The 20,537-nt window shown below is 36.2% G+C and overlaps 1 protein-coding gene across 3 annotated transcripts in view; it reads left to right on the top strand.

Moving 5' to 3' along the window:
* Positions 1-20,537, top strand: part of tox3 (TOX high mobility group box family member 3) — a 123,461-nt gene that overhangs the window by 59,839 nt on the left and 43,085 nt on the right. The window lies entirely within an intron of this gene.

The following is a 20,537-nucleotide window of genomic DNA, read 5'->3' as shown; positions in this document are numbered from 1 at the left end:
AACTCGTTCAGCTGGTCCTTTTTTAGTATGACGAATGTGTCGTCTACATAGCGTATCCAAATTTTGGGTGTGATCTGGGATAAAGCCATGTTTTCAAATCGCTGCATTACCAGTTCCGCTAGGAGTCCTGATAATGGCGATCCCATTGGTATGGCTTCTTTCTGAGTGTAATACTTGCTGTTGAAATGAAAGTGAGTTTTTTGGCAAAGTGATATTAGGTGCATTATGTCTTTGATGGACAGTTTGGTTCTTGTCTCTATGGTGGGGTCGCTATCCAGTCTCATTAATAGTGTTTCTGTGGCCAGATGAATCGGAATCATGGTATATAGTGATACAACGTCAAACGAGATCATGATCTCGTCCTCGGCGATGGATACGTCTTTCAAGTGCTGTAATGCCGACTCCGCGCTGTTAACAGAATAATCCGAGTCGTAAGTTAAATGTTTGAGTAGTTGGAAAAGTCTTTTTGATAAGTTGTATGATGGTCCGCCTATTAGGCTAACAACTGGTCTGTATTTCAGTAGTGTTTTATGTATTTTTGGGAGTCCATAAAATTCAGGGCAGTTAGCATCGTTGGATTTCATTTTGTGAAAGTTCTGTGCATCCAGGCGGTTACAATTTCGGAGTTTAGTCAGAGTATAGTTTATTTTATTCTGTGTAGTTTTTGTTGGGTCATTATTCAGCTGTTGATAAGTGTTAGTGTCGGAAAGCATTTCTTCCATAGCTGTGGTGTATTGTTCTTTGTCTAGGATGACAGTTGCGCCTTCTTTGTCGGCTGGTGTAATAATGATGCTGTTGTCATTCCGTAACGATCTTAGAGCTTTCTGTTCACTTGCCAGAATATGTGTGGTCGGTTGTCCTGTGTGTAGCTGGCAGGCGACGTTGCATCTTATTTCTTGTGAATGTTCTGTTGGTATTTTTTCGGTTACTAAGATGTGTTCCAAGGAACCGAGGAAGTTCATGTCAGATGCGTCTTTGTAATTGAATTTTAATCCTCTGGAGAGAATATTGTGTTCTGTGGTGGAGAGCCATCTTTTGGATAGGTTGTGTACTCCGGATTGGGGTTTGTTCATGTTTTGATTTCCAGTGAGTTTATCCCATTTTCTGTTGAGTGTATGTCGTTTAGAAATACGGTTTTTGGAAGCGGTGTCCTGGATCCTTTTGGTCCATTCCTCCGTAATCGTTTGTCCACATGTTGTGAATAGTTTAGAACGTTGCTCCATAATAACAGATCGGTAAAAGCTTCGTTGGCGGTGTGTTTCCGTGATAAGTTCATACAATACTCGTTTTGTAAATTGTTGCATGATGGTTGACATTTTCGGGGTGTTCGTTGGTGGCTTGAATCGTAAGCATTTCAGAGTTACATCATGCCTGATGCCACTGTGGAGGAAGAAGAGTTTTTCATAGCTGTGCGCTTCACGGATTGCCAAAGTTTCCCATCGTCTAATACATTGGAGGGCTTCTTGCCCGAAGGTTGTACGAATGGAAGAGAAGGTCTGTGATACGGTTTGCATATTTGCAGCTGGGGAGCCACAAAGGGAGAAAAAATGAATCACGTATCATAAAGTAGTTTTTATTCCTGAGCTTTCAACCCCTACCAGGTGTCTTCATCAGAGGATAATGCTTAGACTTACAAGAATCAAAGGCAATATATAGCAACACATTAAGGGTAGGTGACTAAGTCAGTATGATCAAGGGGGGGGGGTTTGTATAGTTTATATGTGTATGTATGTATGTATAATATAATAATCTGCCCCTTCAAGGTGTAATTCTTGTCCAGTCCTGTTTTTCCTTGTGAATACTTATTGTGTTGCCCTCTAGCTAATGATCTTGGCCAGTGTGACAGTTTGCTAAAGTTGTCAGTGTCTGGGAGAAAAACGATGGGCACCAAATGTTCATAACACAGAACAGGATTAGTGACCTAGAAAATGGGTAAATGTATGGATACATCCCTTGTGATGTCTGTTTTGGGTAACCATCATTTACCAGTGACGATTTTACTACATGATTTGTTAAAGAGCTGAAGTACTATTTAGGGTTGCATGGTATAGTAACACTGGAAAAGTATCACAAAACCCAAATTTTAAAGTGGTGTGATACGGTACTAGCATTGCAAGGATTTTCACTACAGGAAACAAATGTCAGTTTTCCTCTTAGTCCCTTGCAATCAACACTCCATATTGCAGCTGTGGAAATGCATAGACTTATAGACTTTACAATTTGAGTGTATATGCTTTAACGCGATCAGAACTTCATGGGCCCATCCCCAACAAATGCCCATCACTGAACACATTGCTTCAACACAATCGGGATATCATGGAGGTGCCCCTTTATTGTTTGATGTGAGTAGGATTTCACAGTTTGGGGAGAGAAGTGGTGAGGCGATGTACCAGGGAAGCAAGCAATTGTGTGGTGCATCAAGGAGTCTGGAATAAGTTTGAGTTATCTATTACTTACTTTGGGACTGTTTTGGTACCAATGCCGAGATCCAAAAACTGGTATAGATTCCAAAGCTAAAATTTTAGGACTGATCCAAAACACGAGTGCCTTGTAAAGTTTGTTTTTGGGATTATATGTGATTATCCTTTTATTTATTTATTTAATTTTATTCATGTGTTTTATAATATACCATAAGGAGTGAAACAACATAGAAGAACCTACCTCCAAATTAACAATCTCTGTTGGTTAGTGGATTAATGTGCAAGTGTAAAGAAGGTTTGTTCAGTGTTTTGTTTGTTTATTTTTATATAGAATTTTTCCCTGGGTTTTTGTTCCCATTTTTGCACACTGTTTACAAACACTTGTTTATTTAAAGTCATGAATGCTTTTACTTGATTAGACGATTCCCACAGATGAATGGCCATTGTGTTTTCTTGTGCTGTTGCTTTATGGCTCAATAATAAGCCTCCCGTGAGTGTAAAATGTAAAAGGTTAGCTGACTTTCCTTGGACAGGGTGCACCTTCATGTTAAAGGGGTTACAAAAGAAAAACACTTTTTTTTTTTTTTTTTTTTTTTTTAACCTGTTGATTTTAATCATCTTGACAGTGTTCCCTTAATGCTGCTTATGTGGGATGTAAGTTGAACCAGTATCTGGGAAGGGATAATCGTTTAGCTGAGAGGGGGATTAATTAAGTGTAAAACAAAGGGCAGTGACTTTGCTGTACCTTCTCATTTGAATCATTTCACTGGTCAAGTGGGTCATTTTACCTAGCCTGTTAATGTAGTTTTTATCTTTTAATGAATACAGTGTTGCCTTTGGCATTTATTTCATATCCACCTCTATGTTGTCGTACATTTGATGGCTGGTTTGCCATTAGCAGTTGCTATAGACCCCCTGTTGCTGCCAAACTGTCTTGTATGCATGTTGTGTGTGTTTCTTTTTTTTCTAATATAGATGAAGGGAGCATTTGTCTGGATTCTCATCTTTTAATTACAGGAGATTCATTGTCTGCAGTGACCCACTTTTTTTTCCATAACTCCCCACTATCGAGCGCAAGCTTTTTCCATTTCACTTAATTTAATTTGTCATTTTGTGCAGTCTGGCAGACTGTAAGCAGGAGAGCAGAAATGTTTTTAAAGAAAATGTAAGATAATTTAGTTTTTTTCTGATTGGTGTCCTCAATATCCATGGTCTCTGTCCCTGATAATAATTTTATTGTTAGGAAGAATGTAGGGCAAAAATGCCTAAGTTGTGAAAATTGTGTGGTTACTTTGTGGTTATATTTATAATCGTTGAAAAATACATTCATAAAAGGGAGAACCAGTAATCGCATTATATGGCAAGAAAGATTTGGGCAGCCAATGATAAAACCTTTGGAAGTGAAAGAGCAAGCAAGAAAAAGAGCTGGATGGCAATGGAATTAAGTCCTGTGTTTGATTTGTGAAAGGGGGTCATTCTAGACAGGGCACTTGATTACTGTAAACTGTGCTTTGGTGTATGTCAGTAATGATGTTCTTCTGATGTTACAATGCAAGATAGGTTCCCTATTCAATTCAAGATTGAGGACGGATCCCATACTAGCGGCTCAAAATTGGAACTAACCCTGAACAAGGTGACAGTCCAACACTGGGGAATCAAGAAATGCTTTTTGTAAAATGCATAGATTTTTTGATTGGAACTTATATAAAAAAAGATGTACAGTTGCTTAATGATTAAAAATTGTAGCATCATGAATAAAAAATTAACATTAGGCTAAAACTAGGGCTGTTGATCATATCAAGTCATCCAGTGATGAATTTGGATTTTTCACTGTGCATAAGTCTTTTCTTCACTTTTGCTTCACATGAAAAGTTATGGAAAGGGAAAACTAATAAAACAAATAAAACAATCTTTGAAATTTGTTAACTGCTATCACTGCTAGTGGAAATGATTCTGTTTTACAAAATGGAAATAAAAATGAAATTAAATGCATGTGAAATTGTGTTTGTGACTTGACAGGTGACCTTTGTTATTATAATTAGAATTTAACTAACTCAATTACAGCAGATTTGGCAAGTATAATACCTTCATCTTTGTCACCATTTATGTAGAATTTGTGCGTTTTCTTCATATACAGTACTGTATAGTTAAGACTACAAGCAGTGACTGATTGGGCCTGTATTACAAAATGTAGGTGTGCTCTAAGTTGAATAGACATTCAGTTCAGGACTGATTCTGACCCTATGCCTGGCGCTACTAGGGTAGATTTTATTTCCCCTTGACGTTAAATTGAACAAATCAAGCCTAGAATATCAATTATGGATATTGAAACCTGCTGTACCACAACTTAATAACAAATGATATGTGTTTTTAAACACTCTAGCCATCTGACAGAACTGTTTGTAAAATGTTTGTTGCTTATATCTTTAGGTCAGGAGATTTATTTTTGAAATGTTTTTTGACATTATGAAAAAACTTTAAATAGTACTGTTAGGTAATACTGTAGCTGTCTATGCTAAGGTATACCAATCTCTCTTTAGCTTTTCCATGGAGTCCTTGTAATTGAGCAATTAAATATAGACATTTTTGATTGAGAATATCAGTTGTACATTCTGAGTCAGACTGCCTATCGTGTTTTCAGACATTATGCATTTGTGCGATGCTGTGTAAGCATGTTCCACATAGAGCTCAGTGAGTTTTCCTGCTGAGCCCAAAGCACAGACTTCCTCAGGGTGCACTGTTCTTACCCGCAATGTGCAAGTCTGTAGAGACCATGTATTATTCTTGTTACACCATTTGTGTAAGTCCTGTGAGGCAGCACAGGAGGGCTGCTGTGGCTGTTCATTGCTATTTTGTTCCATTTACTAATTGGATATCATTTTGTATATATAAATAATCATGTTAAATTAGATTACTCGTTTCTCTTCAGTTAGATGCAGAAGAGAAGTTCCCACTGTGCACTTTACTTGCAAGAAAAGTAGCTGTCACATGCATTTAATTAATACTCTTAATTTAAGATTTTGAGATCTCATTTATTTTGTTACATATACACATTGGTGCAACATCTACCATTTAAGCTGCTTCTCTATAGGTTACACATTAATTGCATTGCCGTCTGCTCATCAGTGGTTGAATTAACAATTGGGATAAATATGAAAATCTAATCATTAAAATCCAGTGTATCCAGCACATGATTTTTCTTATATGACGCATACACCCATAAAGACCTCTGAAAGTGGTCAAATTTTTCTAGAGGATAGCTAATATGGGTAAATTTGTTGAATACTCCCCAAGTGCAGACCTCCCTTTCTGTGTACTCTGTATGTGTGTGTACTGTGTATATATGAGTATTTGTGTATGTGTAAAACTAGGGTGTTGTACCGTGTTAGCCATTATGAATGTAGAGAAAAGCCAAGCAAAATGACACCTTTTATTGGCTAACTAGAAAGATTACAATATGCAAGCTTTCGAGGCAACTCAGGCCCCTTCTTCAGGCTTGCCTGAAGAAGGGGCCTGAGTTGCCTCGAAAGCTTGCATATTGTAATCTTTCTAGTTAGCCAATAAAAGGTGTCATTTTGCTGGGCTTTTCTCTGTATGTGTAAAAGAAACACAAATCACTCCATGATATACATCTCCATATCTACAGAAACAAGCAAAGTAACTCCACTAAAGGTAGCAATTAAGAAATAAATAACCAGCAGTCACACAAAGGATACACCAGACATGAGTCTACTAAATTTTGAAATCACCAATTATTGAAATTTTCCTGTGCTTTTCTTTTCTCTGTGCTACAGTCTATCACACATGCACTGCAGTATTGGATTTATAGCAAACATGTGACATCTTTGTCATTTCCTAAACTGAAGTTAACAGAGTAATTACAATTTAAATTGATATTATCAGTCAGTTAAAATGTAGTTCTGTACTATTGATTATGAATGAAAGTTTTAAATGTTTTAAGTTTGCTACCAAATATTTGCAAGTTAACTAAAGCAGGATAAAAAGCTTAAGGTGTAAATTCAATTAATAATTGGATGACTATTGTCCTCAGATTAAAGTTAAAGTGCTGTTAAAGGAATGTAAAACTAACTTCTCTTAACCATTTTTTATATATGAACTTACATATTCCAGACATGCTGACTGTGACGAGTAACACTTGAAAGATATTTTTATTTTAGCATTCTAAAAAGCTGCTTAATCCAATTCATTGGTCTTTGGGGATGGAGGAAGTCTTTACAAGGGTAGACTCAAGCCACAGACTAGCCGTGGACAGTGTGCCAGTGTATTGCAAGGTCCACTCATGCACACATTCACACTCACAACCACATGGGGCCAATTTACAATCGGCACCTCACCTAATACACTTGTCTTTGTGATGCAGGAAAAAACTGGTACACCTGGAGTCAAAATTAAATGTGGCAGTTAAGTTAAAATGCCTTTCTCCTCTTATCCTTTTTATAAGGTTGCACTAAATCAGAAATTGAAGGCTGATTTTAGAGATGCTCTGAACAGTTGTTGTTGTTGTTGTTTTTTTTTGTTTTTTGTTTTTTTGATTTGATCACTGATACCAAGTTACTGGATTGGCACATTTCAATACCGATTACAATTTGTTTCTTTTCTTTTGTCTTTAAAAAATGTTTACGCTAATGTCCTGCGTAACCAGATGCATGAAAGCCTTATGTTCTACACTGAAGTGTATTTTTGTAATTGAACTGCAGATCTTTAGGTATTACCTGTTCATTTTTTATTGAATTTTAAAATTTATATTAATTTTTATAGGCTGTCCCTGTTAGTTCGCTCAGAATTTCATTTGAATGAACTGTCTTTTCCAAAAATAATTTAGAGAAACTGCCCCCCAGTACACTTCTAGATGTTGTCCATGTGATTGCTGCCTTCATTAATACACCCAAAGGAAGTTATTTCTTCATTGCTCCATGTATGTGTGCTATTCTTTAACATATCAAACCAAATGTGCTGCATCTTTAAATTACATCAAATAAGCATTATATGTATATGCAATTTTGGTTTTGTTTTTAATTGCAAAACAACAGACCTCTTTTTACTATTTTACAATTTATGGTTCAAGAATAATTGTCAGTTTTATTGTCTGACTTAGACTTAAAACATTTCCTCTTATAGACTCTGAGGAGTTGTACATGTGCAGCAAAAAATTGTAAATTTGTAAAATGACTGAAGAACCCACCAGTTCAATTTAACTGCTCAAAATCCTAGGCATTTTGTTTCCCTTTTGCTCAGCATTATTTTACCTTCAGCTTTATAACTCTGCAGCTCCAAGCTTTCATTAGAAGTATCTCTACAGGGATGTAATTAACATTAAGGACCAAGCTTATGATGTTCCTGTCAGCAAGCCTTTGATACTGTCTAAAACCTTTTTCTTCTTTTGTCATGCCTAAATAAAGTAAGAAAGTGATACATAATCCTGAAAAAAAAAATTCTTCTGGATGTACCACTGCATCAGCATCCCAAACTTCTAATCTCAGTTGACCCCAGATCTGAGAACCCCAGGTTACCAGAGAAAGTAGTAGACCCAGCTTAATCAATGCTGAATCAACATTGGTAACTGGGAATCCTCAAGTATACAACATGCTCTGGTGTGGCAAGATATTTTGAGCAGCACTTTATTTTGAGATCACCCACCCAAGGCAAACAAAAAAATGAGAATGGAACAATTGGAAGTAGAACCCCTCTAAAAAATATGTCCTGATTTTGCAGTTTCAAGGTCTTTGACTGGAGGATTGGACTTCTAAAGTCACACAATCAGCCTTAATGGGTATCATACATGTTCCAGTTAACCATTTAGGTCATAGTTTTATTTGTTATGATATAACAGATGTTATGATATGAGGAGTCAGCGTTGCAGAATGTTTTTAACTTTGTGTTTTACACTTCAAGAAAGAATAGAGTACTTAATAGTATTGCCCAGAGTTTGACGATGAAGGTATGTGTGCACCTATCATCTTTTTGGCTGTGAAGTCTTCATAAGTCTTGTGTTAGAATAAATTATGTTCTAGCCCTAAAAGGTTTGTAAGCAATCCAGACTTGTATGCAATTAAGAATTTCACTGTATTCTATACAGTGTGTCATATGTTCAGTGGAAGTGGCGCAGGATATTTTTTTGGTGTATCCTCCAGTATGCACCACTACCTTGAAGTAAAATATGTAATCAGAACTGTTTTGAAGAGAACAGACCATTCCACCCAACATGGCTCATCGTTTCCTCTTCAACTAGCATTTATAGGATATTTTGAAGTTGAGGTTTTGGGGTCTTCAAGCTGCTGTTCTCAGTGACACTATGTTAACTAGTTTTAATTTATTGAGGGTTTTTTTTTTTTTTTTTTGGTAACGAAATGCTTCTTAATGTTGATGCAATGTTTACCCTTGAAGAGCTTTAATTTTTCCGCCACTGATGTCTGTCTTTCGTGAACAAGAGTATAACAAAGTTAAATGAGCAATGTTGTTACACGAACCATGCATGAACATTGATCATTTTTGCTTAAAAAGAGGAAGGGTAGCTTCCTTAGATATGGTAACCTTCCCCTCATTGACTAGGGGAAGCTTCTTGATGTTCTACTCTTCATGGGCAAGTCAGCTCATACTGAGTTTGTATTCGACAGGGGATTGACCTGAAGTGGTGTTGGAACAGCAATGGTATAGAATTGTGATACTGTCTAATTCATCCTCGGGTTACAAGGCCCAAGTCATCTTCATCAACTTGTCAACTGACCATTTGCACAATATCAAATCATCCTTACTGAATATACAAGAACGATTAGGTCTCAATTCTAATGTTTTTTTTTTTTATTCATTGGGAACTTTAGCTGATTAACTTTGAGGGCATTTATTTATTCATTGAGTTGTTCACTGAGGAGAAGACGGAATTTAACTTAAGACTAATGAAGCAATGTCAAAGCTTTACATGAAAGAGAAACTTTTGTAACTCAATATGGTTTGTTAATTCAACCATTCTCTTAAAAGAGTATTTTGCTAGAATTTGTCTAGTTCCTAGGTGAAGTACAAGTGGGATGATGCAATAGGAGTTATATGTGGAAGATCACACATTAATGTGCCTGCAGATAAAGTACAAGTTGGGTTAGATAAATTAGGGAATGAGTTTTGTTTAACTTGCATGTTCTATTGTACCTTTCACAGTGCAAGCAGCCACCTAAACTATACATTCTTTAAAATGTTATACATTTTTTAATACACCTTTGTCACTGGATATGTTTGACTGAAATCTGCTCAGCTTAGTTTCTGCCACTTGGAACAGCATACCCTAGAAAAGGCAGCTTAACCTTGAAAACTGTTAAGTGAAGAAGCCAAAACTTTAACTTCTAAATACAGCTTGAGTTGTTTGATGTGTACTTATGATGTCTTGTTGCACTGTATCTAAATTCATTATCTATTCTTGACTAGTCTATTCTTAAAACATTACTTACTAGGGATTTTTTTGGTTGTTTTGTTTTGGTTTCTATAAATGGACTGTCATTCAATTAACGTGGGTAGCTTATATCTTCACACACTTGTGACTTTTCATAGCAAAACTCTTGTGAAATAAAAAATGAATAATTTATCATTTACTTATAGCTGCTGTAAAAAGTGTGCGCATACAAGTTTTCAGCAATGTCCCCTCCTCTCATTTTTAATAGACTCTAGATTCAGCTACTTCGGTGTTCATTTCAGGCTTACAGCCCATTATATTTTTTTGACCATCTTGCATCCCCAAATATTTTTCTGTCTTGTACAGCTTCTCCATGGAAACTATGAGGTTATGAATCTCTTGTTCATCTCTTTTTGGCTGATCAGATGCTGACCTTGCTATTTATTTGTTCATCAAGTTTGTTCCATAGTTTGAAATTCAGTCTAAAATATTCAGCTGTTAACATTTGCAGGTAGAAATGTACATTTTAGGTCTCACTGTGTGATACATTTTGAATTACTAGAATGATTCTTTGGGATGGCTATAATTTTAACTTTTTTATAACTTTCACTAATCCAAAAGAACCATGATAAAGGATAGTGTAGAAGTTGAAGAAAAAAAACCTGTTCATGTGAAAAGGATACAGTATAGAAAGAATATTTTAGCCATAAGTTGATTGCTACTGTTGAAATGAATCGCATACGTTATTTGTAAAAACATTTTTAAAAATAAAGCGTGTTACATTGCTCAAAGTTTTATTGGCAGCACTCCAGTTATGCTGCTGCAGCCTCTCATTTTATGAGAAATGCGCTTTGTTTTAGTATTTAAAAAAAAAATATATATATATTTAAGTGCTGAAATTCTTTCCTTCCAATCTGCTGATGTTCATTCAAACAAGAAAGCTCAGGTACCTCTGTCTTTCTTTCCTTATTCTTTTAGAAACGAGATTCACCCAGTCTCTAATAGAATGCTGAATGTCATCATTTTAATATTCATCCAACATGGAATAAATCACTAAGTACAGTAGCATAAAATAGTACTTTTTGGTACTTTTTGTTCATGTTCAATCAATAAACAGAACTGAGAAAGCAAAGATTTGAAATGTAATAGCAAACCATATATAGTCTTCAAAAATATTTTTAGTATACTTACCATTAATCATGCATAGCACACATTGCCAATAATGTTTGAAAGATTTTGAATAAAATGATGGGAATTGTTTTAATAATGTATTTCCATCTGAGTGTTATGGGTGTACCAATTTATAGTCTCGAACTAAATATAAGGGTGTTTGGGCAATTACGCGGGTGTGCCATGCGCTAAATTCCCCTCTGTGTTTGTTTCCCAGTTTTTGCATGGTGCTGCTATGTAATAAAAGTGGATGACTGTTATTACTTTAGCCATTTTGTCTCTGATTTTTCCATGTTTTTTTTTTTTCTCCTGACACCTCACTGGTAATACTTGCAATTAAACTGTTCTTTATAGGCCTTTTCCTCTTTCTCTACCTCATTCACCAACCAATGTTGATCTTTTCTTATTCTTCAGGGAAATGTTTGATTCCTATAGGACAGTTAAGAGTTTTCCAGCTCTTTATAGCACCTATGAGGGGAATGTGTTTATATGGTAGTTACACAAAAATGTGCATGTACACATTGCCTACGATTAGGAGTGATTTATTATTTCATGCTTGGGTGTAAGATCTAATTCTATGGTGTCTGCTCACTTGATAAATGAGGCGTTAAATTTGTGTACAGCCTTGCCGTAGGCTTAGACTTACTGTCACATCTACAATTGTTTTGGAAATGAGGGCCTGCTTTATGCGCCTTTGGAATCTCTCTTTTGGAAAACTCTGTATGAACTTCAAACATGCTAAATATGTGCTACTCATATACTTACAACATTTTTGCCAATACGTTATAAACCATTGTGTTATTTTATTTATATATATATATATATAATATATAATATAATATGCATGCATGTATACTTGTAAAATTTGTTGGGAGAGTGTGCCTCTACATACCACACTTATCATTTTGCCCCATCTGTATAAAATGGTGGCAGCCAAGATTATGTATATTTGGCTATGCTGGTGAGTTTGGCCACTCTCATTCATTTCATGACTGTTGATTGTACTTCATTGCCAGATATTCTGAAAAAGTTATTATCTGCACATTCCTCTAAGGATATTTTTCAGCAGAATAATATCTCAAAATTGTATCATTTTTTATTTTTTAAAGATAACATATCAAATTAGTTTTCTGTGTCAAATTTCAGAAAACATTAGCAAATAAGGTGGCATGGCCCCAACTTTTAATTTAATTGTTGTCTTCAGTGCTGTATGAGGAGTTGGCCCTTTCACCCCAGGTATATAAAACTGCTAAGTTCTATTCAACATGATGTAGTAAAACAGCTGAAGTGAAATAAACTTCCCAAACCTGCATAATCTAGTTCAAGGTTGTGGGGGGTTAGAGCCTGGCAACTTCAAGCGTGAGGGAGGAAATGAATCCTGGATAAGGAACGTGCCTGTCATAGGGCACACTCATTCACACCCACACTTACATAAGACAAATGTACTGTACAAGTACCAGTTATCCAAAAATGCATGTGTTTGGGAATGTAGGAGGTGGTCTGGAGTGCCTGTCCAGATACCCAGTTTTCTTATGTGTTCTTTGTCCAGCGCAGAGCACTCAAAGAGATTTTGGAGTCCTTGATTACTGACCTTGCAGACCATGCCAGACAGTTTATGGAGAGTGGTGTACTGAAAGAAGTTTTTTTTTTTTTTTTTTTTTTTTCTCTTTCTCTCCTGGGGCCTATGAGTCCCAGTAATGCATTCAGGTTATGCAAGGTGGTGTGGTTTATGTTTTTCAGGGTTAAAAGTGGTTTATGACGGAGTCACTGAGTTTCTTGTGCATTGTGCAAGTGTGGAAATTAATGTTCTCTATTTGGGACAGTACTATGCAAAACAGTTTGTCTATTAGAAAGATGGGCACCATAGTGACTGTGATCTTTTAATTGTAAAACTTAACATGGCATAACAACTTCAGTGTTAGATATTGAGCACTTTTTCTTGCAAGTATTCCATCTGTACATCTGCATAAAGCAATGTTTTAGAGACTTGTGATTTCTTAGGTTGCTGCAGATAAGAGTGTCCACTAGCTCAGTTATAAATGTAAATTCCTTTTTTTAGAGACCTGCTGGCCCCCGGTCTATGTCCACAAAGTGGATCAGGGTGCAGGTGAGAGCACTTCAGACAATTTTCCTTATATGTCTTACTTGCTCATTGTTGCACAAAGCTGCTGGTGCCTCCAGGGTATAGCCTAATTAAGCACTCTGTTTGTAGTTGATTAGCTGTAGCTCCTTCAGTGATTACATTCACATACTAACCATTCAGATGAGGATTTGTGTTTTGTAATTATTTATTTATTTTTTAATCTAGTTCTCATTTCACTCTAGACTTCATTTGTTTCTTTGGTTGTTCATGGTCCCAAAGATAAAAGCCCCACTCCTCCCCTGCTCTCTGTTTTGTACTGCAGGATAATAAGGGTCCTCTGCATTAATTATATTTTCTAATAAAGCAGAGTTCTGCATAGCATAATGTTTGGTTCTAACAACAGCACTGTATTGTATTTTTCAAATTGAATACAGTGTTCATGAAGTCCTGTTCTTGACTTAAATAAAGTTGCATCACATCAGTCTGCCTATTAATTATGAAATAGTTCTGAGTGATCATGAAATAGGAGATTTAAGGTGATGTAATTTGTTCGAGGAGCAGATGTTATACTGCAATTCTTCATTGTACTTTCCATTGTTGTGTGCTGTCACTGCTCTTTTGTCATCTTGGAGAAAGGCCTTTCTGTCCCCAGTTGTGGTGGAGGTTTGGGGTTGGGTTGGTGGAAGGGGGGAGGATACTACCGGATGTGAAAAAGACCCCTGCTCGATGGTTGTGGCTGCTCTGCTTTGTTTGAGAGGTCTTAGTTTTGCCCTTTCCAAAAAAAAAAAAAAAAAAAAATCTGGATTTATTTATTGTTTTATAACATTCAAGATTTTTCTACCTTGGGAAGCAAAACAACTCTGAACATCTTAAAGAAAATAAAAAATAAGCAAGCGTAGATGGGATTGGGGCAGATAAATCATTAAACATTTACTGATTAACAAAAGCCTATTAATTGGTTTGTTGCTATTCGGTTTGAGCTTTGTTATCTATATATGTCCAATTGTATTTAATATTTTTTTGTCTGATTGTGACTATGACTGGACAGTATTATCCTTCTTTCTTTTTCATGAAGGTCTAAACATGTTAATTGTTTGTGGGCCCTGTACCAACTAAATAAACATAGGTTCACTTGCACTTAAACTTTTATTAGAACATTAGATAAATTGTGACGAGTAAAAACTATTTAGCCCAACAAGCCTGTGAATCCTATTCACCTAGAGTGTCCAGAATAACATCAGGCTGGGAAGGTCCCTAAAGTCCTACTCTCTACCACATTACTTGGTAGTATATTCCATGTGTCTATGGTTCTTTGAGTGATGAAAAAGTTCAGAACATTTGAATAGATACTTGCCCTTAACATGTTTCCAACCATGTCCCTATGTTCTTGCTGCAGAATTTATTTTAAAGTAACAACTGGGATTTACTGTACTAATTCTTTTCATAATTTTAAAATACTTAAGTCATGAATTTCCTAGTCTCCATTGGTTTAAACTGTTTTAACGGCTCCTTCAATCTCTACTCATAGCCTCATACCTTTTATCCCCAGAATCTGCCTAGTCGCACTTCACACACCAAGCAAACACTAGGGACAATTTAGAATCGCCAATGCACCTAACCTGCATGTGTTTGGACAGTGGGAGGAAACCGGAGCACCCGGAGGAAACCACGCAGACACGGGGAGAACATGCAAACTCCACACAGGGTGGACCTGGGAAGCGAACCCAGGTCTCCTTACTGCAAGGCAGCAACACTACCACTGCACCACCGTGCTGTCCGGCACAACTTTTAACATTGCCTAATTCTGAAATAGTTCTCCTCACCCTTATCTTTTCTTCCTTTGTTGAGTCAATTTTGTACCCACCAGAATACCCTGAATAACCACTTCTTTTAGTTTAACTTTTCATATTGTACCTTATCAAAATCCTTCTGAAAATCTATATAATAATATTATATGCATTTCTCAGATTGTTGCTGATCTTGCTCGTGTGAACAAGTTGAAGTATTTGCAAATTCTTCTGCTCGAGACATGTGTAGCTCGATCTTTTCCTTAATAATTGCTTCCATGAATTCATCTGTGATACATGTTAAGCTTACTGGCCTATAGTTACTTGGATCAGAGTGATCATCCTTTTTAGACAACATACAGTTTCTCCATTTGGGGTGGTTACTGTACTGCAATAAAAAAAAAAAAAAACTCACAATAAATAAACTCACAAAAGGTTACATAAACCAGAGAAACAAGCAAACAAATGGGCTTCTTTTGTCTCACACATACCAGTCTTCATTTGTTTAGAAATCAAGCCATGGAGACTTGTGCATGAAAAATCAAAGATTAAACAAAGGGGACAAGATCCAAACAACCCCATAGAGAAGTAAAAAATTTGCAAGTGGTCAACTTACAAGCATGAGCTACTTTGTAAAAACTGCTGCCTTTATTACTAGCACTTCCCCAGGGTGTGGCTATAGTATTGGTGGTCATGCTGTAACCTGCTGCAGGTCTGCATAATCCCTCAAAGGATATACTTGAATTCCTGGCACATAAGTGGGGATGGTCTGGTCTGGTATACAGTGTGATAGTTGGATACCATTATGGATAATTTTTAATTTATGATCAAGTATTACACCTGCTAAGTAAAAAAAAATCTTCTTAAAGTAATCCATTGTTGTTTCTGCACTATCACTTTATGATCTGTTTATTATTTCCGAGTCTTGGATTATACTTTAGGCTATCTAGAATTGTGAAACTAGCTAGGAAGAAGCTTTAAGATTCTAATCCATCCTCTCTCTTCTATACACCATAAAGACATTCTGTCATAACAATTTTGCCATTTGGTACAGAACATAGAACTGCAAGTTCATTGATGCAGCACCCTGGACACAAATCCAAAGCCTGATCACTGACTCTGTACAGTTTGCATGTTCTGCTTACATGTGTGTGAGGTTTTATCTAGCTATACTGCTTTTCCACTTATATCCCGTAGATGAAAGTGTTATGTAGTGCCTGTAAAGTTGCTGTGTACATGTAGGTGTGTTGGACTGGTGCCCTGTCCAGGGTTGGTTTCTGTCTTGTGCTGAATGCTGCCTGAATAGGCTTTGGTCACGATCAAGTGAGTTTAAAAATACTATAAGCTAAAAAATTTTTTTTGATGGTATTACACACCCATGTATGTAAAATATATGTATGTTACATCTGTAGTTAAGAATGTGTAATGTAATAAAATGCACTGACATGACTGGATATGGCTTTTCATTAATCAGCACTGCTTATTGGATAAGGCTCTGAAATGGAAAACACAGGTCTGCTAATGTGATCTCCTTAATCGATTCATTGTTTGATTCTGAGCAAGTCACTTAACCTGTCATTGCTTACATTGTAGTAAAATGGAACCTGTTTAATATATCTATAAAGCACCTGGGGATGGATTTCAGTGTAGGAAATTATTATACAAAATAAAGTTTATTCCCACCAAATAGTTGAGAGTCTCTTGAACTTTGGTTTGTTTAATATTTGGGTTTGCACGTGTGCCAAAGAAGTGTGTGGATTGAGGTCAGCCTCTGACTGAAGCTTCACATGGACAGATAATATGAAACTCTGTATTAATTATTACATGTTTTAGTGTCATTCTCTGGAGGTGTGTTTATACTTCAGCTTCAAAAATGTCTATTGTAGTAGCTTTTTGACTTGTAGGAAATGAATATAATCTTCCTCAACCTTAAATCTGCTTGTGTTGTATTTTTAATGAGAGGTTGTGTGTTTGTTTTTTATTTTCTTAATAATGGTTTGGGTACCTGAAACTACCATTGTTAAGCTAGTGAGGGAGGACATGTGCCGCTCTAGAACGGGCTTTGTGTTATTTCTATACATTTTTTCCTTTTGCTATATTTTTGACACACCTTTTGTTCATTAGACTGCTATGAATCCAATCTTTGTTGTGCTGCATATATTCCATGGCTTACAGTACTTTGGCCAATAACAAACATAATATGTGACATTTCTCCCCTTCAGAGCATTACTGATACAGGGATTTTGCCTTTATAAACCACTTATACTGTGGGGGAACCAAGCTAAACTTGTACAAAATGCCATTATTAATGGAGTATTTGCATTTGGCAATGATATTTTCTGCGTTTTCTCTTGTGCTGCATTTCAAAAAGCTCTCATGGCTTTTAATATTTCAGCAAAAGTAAACCTGAGCAACGAAGCACATATTACATTAATATTGGCGACTATGTTTTAGTCTGAAAGTTGAGTTCATATAGCAGAGTGGTTTCAGAACTAACCCTCAAGGAGTCTTGAGTCTACAGGATTACAGTAATGTTGATTCAACTTGCATTTAAATTAATTCAGAGGGGATTTAAGTTGAACTGAATATTTTTTTCATATCTTTCTAAAAGTGCAAATGTGTAATACATTGTACAGTATATAGGTGTGTTTATGTATATAATAAACACTGTATGAATTGTCTTGGAGTCCTTTTATGTGCCAGTTTAGTGGTAAGATGCTTTAAATCCACTCTGGCCAAAAAGAGACCGTTACAACGCGTAACACTGAGTGCTTGGGTTCACTGAATATATCCAGATATTTAAGTAATTAGATTTGATTAATTAGATCTGAGAATTTGTGACAGGACTGTTGTAATGAGAGCTGGAGCCTCTTGAGGGGTGCTCTCAGTAATGACTGGTAAATAAATGTTCTTAAGTAGTGGTGATTAATAGCTCAGCAGAAGTGCTTTATAACTTTATTTAAAATGATTTAAGTTGAATGGGAGGTCATTTTATGACCAGATAGTGAAATGTAACCTTGCAAATAGTATTTTAGTGTTAAAATAAAAAACATGAATTTAATGTCTGCTAGGTGACAAAATATGATGTTGAGGAAAATGCCTACAAAGGTAATAATGTTGTATTAACTTTTCAATTACTGTGTGGTAAACACAGATGTTGCTTTTCGACAGATTTTGATTTGATTTCTGCAACGCATTGAGAGAGTATTTTACCTTGTGCTCATTATAGTGTTTCAATGTGACGAAAGCGATGACTCTTCAACATATATACTTCATATACTAGACTAGGCTTGTTGCTTTTGAGCTGTGGTAACCTGGCACCTAACATTGAGCTTAAAAATTGGGAACATCTGGCCACTATCTAAACCATGTGTAGTTGTAAATTGTTTACTAACAAGCTTACTTGGAGTAAGAGACAGGTGGTCATTACAGAGCTCCAATTTGAGAAAATGTACACCTTTGATTTATAGTTTGTGAGTAGGAAGAATACTCTGTGTACCATAAACTGCACATTTTTCACAATTTTTTTTAAGCAGTAACAGAAAAATAAAGGATTTACATAATACACACTCTTGCAAACATTAATGGGTTATATTATTTTATTTTTACAAAATCAGCTTTTTTTTTTTAAAAAAAAAGTGAATTCTTCAGAATGTCTAGTAATTTTAAGAGTAAATTTGGCCAGTCTGGACATTTTTAATAAAATATCACTTGTATATGTATTTTTTTTGGGGATATGAGATGGTTACCACAGTACTCAGAGAATGCTCTCTTGAACACAAGGAGAATTTCCAAATTGAACTCTGGACTCTGGAACGGTGCAAATTTCTGTACCACTGCATCTCTCCACAGGCAAAGTGCATTCTGTAGTTGTGTATCCATGGGCTTATTGCATGTTCATTTTCAGATCTCTTTCTCTCTCTCTCTCTCGTCTTTATAAAGTCTGTTTGGCAGTGACAAAGTCAGTGTTACAATGCTGTCATTGATCACTATATTTAAAGCAGGGAGTAGCCAACTTATATGTAAATACTTTGGTAGACTGTTGACAAAAAGAAGCCTGGATGGGACCTTCTGCAGAAAAATTGTTTATGGCCATGATGCTGATAATGCCATAAGAGTCCAGAAGTCAACCTGTTTCATTCTCTTCTTTTGGCCTCCTGTTTTTTCTCATTTTATGTTGCAATGATCAACTTCATACTTTGACACTTCTTAAATAACAAACCAACTCTTGCTTATAATGCATATTTTCACCGATTTTGTGATGCCTAATCAACCTTTGGGACTAGAGGAGCTTGTGCCTATCCCAGGTGCAGTAGGAGTAAAGAGAAAACCAGTCCTGTACAGTGTAACAGTTAATTGCAAAGCATACGTGCACACGCCTACCCATAGCCACGTAAATCTGGTCAATTTGCAGGTGCAAAATACCCTAAACTAGCATACTGTAATATGTAAAAGTAACTTCTGCAAGGGATCTTCAAAATGTTTCCTCACTTTTTTGTTTCAATTTTTGTGGGACAGGTTGCTGAGCCTTTGCAGCATTTTAGCTAAGCTGCAGAATACCGATGGGTTCCCAAGGTCTCCTGGCCCCCTAAAAGCCACAAAATTAAAACTCTGGGATCGGTGTCGTTGACAAAAGTTTTTAAAACTTGCTATGGTGCTGTAAATCACACAGCACCTATTATAGTGTGTAAGAAAATATCCTCAAATATAAATTCTGAAGAAGGTTACTGTTAAGGGGTTTCCTTTTATTTTAGCCTGCTTTACACTCAGAATGAAGTGCTGCTGCCGTCCTTACTCTAAAGCTTTGGTTGAAAAAAATAAATTATTCAGAACACTGAAAATGTTCCAGACCAAGGACATTTTGTTGAAGGAAGCATCAGCACTGTTCCAGTGAATGCATTGGCAGTTTCTGCTCTCCCACACAGAAGTGCATGCTTGTCGAAACAAGTGACACTTATGTGTGATGCTGCTCAGAAGAATGATGTGGTGTGGCTTTTGTTTGCAGATTGTGATTCCACGTACAATGTGATTAATGCATTTAAGCTATTCATATCCTGAGTGATAGCATTCTGTACAGCTAATTGTATATTCCACCGTACCAACGTAACAACGGAGCACTAACAGGACCTCCGGATTACCAAGTGGTGTTTTGCACATTGATTGTAATCTTTGTTTTGGTGGTTTAGTGTCCTGCAACAAATTCCACAATGATAGCAAAACTAACAACGAAGAGTTCTGAATGTTGAATGTCATTGAGTTTTTGTCAGCTGCACCAAAGAAGAATGGAAACATGCAATTTTCAAAGGCAAATGATAACAATGAGCTAAAATTGACATCCGTTTATGTTTTCAGTATATGGGCAGTGTTTTACCTTGCTGAAGTGTATACAATTGCATAAAGATGTTCAAAAATGATCAGTTGAGCATGACGGATGGAGAGACAGCCATCAATTTCAACCAGTGATGAGAAGCAGAAGGAAGCCAGCCATTGCTTACACAAAGAAATAAACAATTGTAGAAGAAATCGGTATACTACTAGAAGGAGGCACACTGAATTTTCGATTATGGGGAGCTGAAACGCATAAAGAATCTGTTTTTGCTTTCAATCAAAAAATGTACCTGAAGGCATTTTGAAGCTTATAGTACTTAGAGAAGCAGAGAGACTATATTGAAAAGTAT

The sequence above is a fragment of the Erpetoichthys calabaricus genome, chromosome 9 (genome assembly GCF_900747795.2).
Source record: "Erpetoichthys calabaricus chromosome 9, fErpCal1.3, whole genome shotgun sequence".
Classification (NCBI taxonomy): domain Eukaryota; kingdom Metazoa; phylum Chordata; class Cladistia; order Polypteriformes; family Polypteridae; genus Erpetoichthys; species Erpetoichthys calabaricus.
This window is presented reverse-complemented; position numbering and strand designations above follow the sequence as displayed.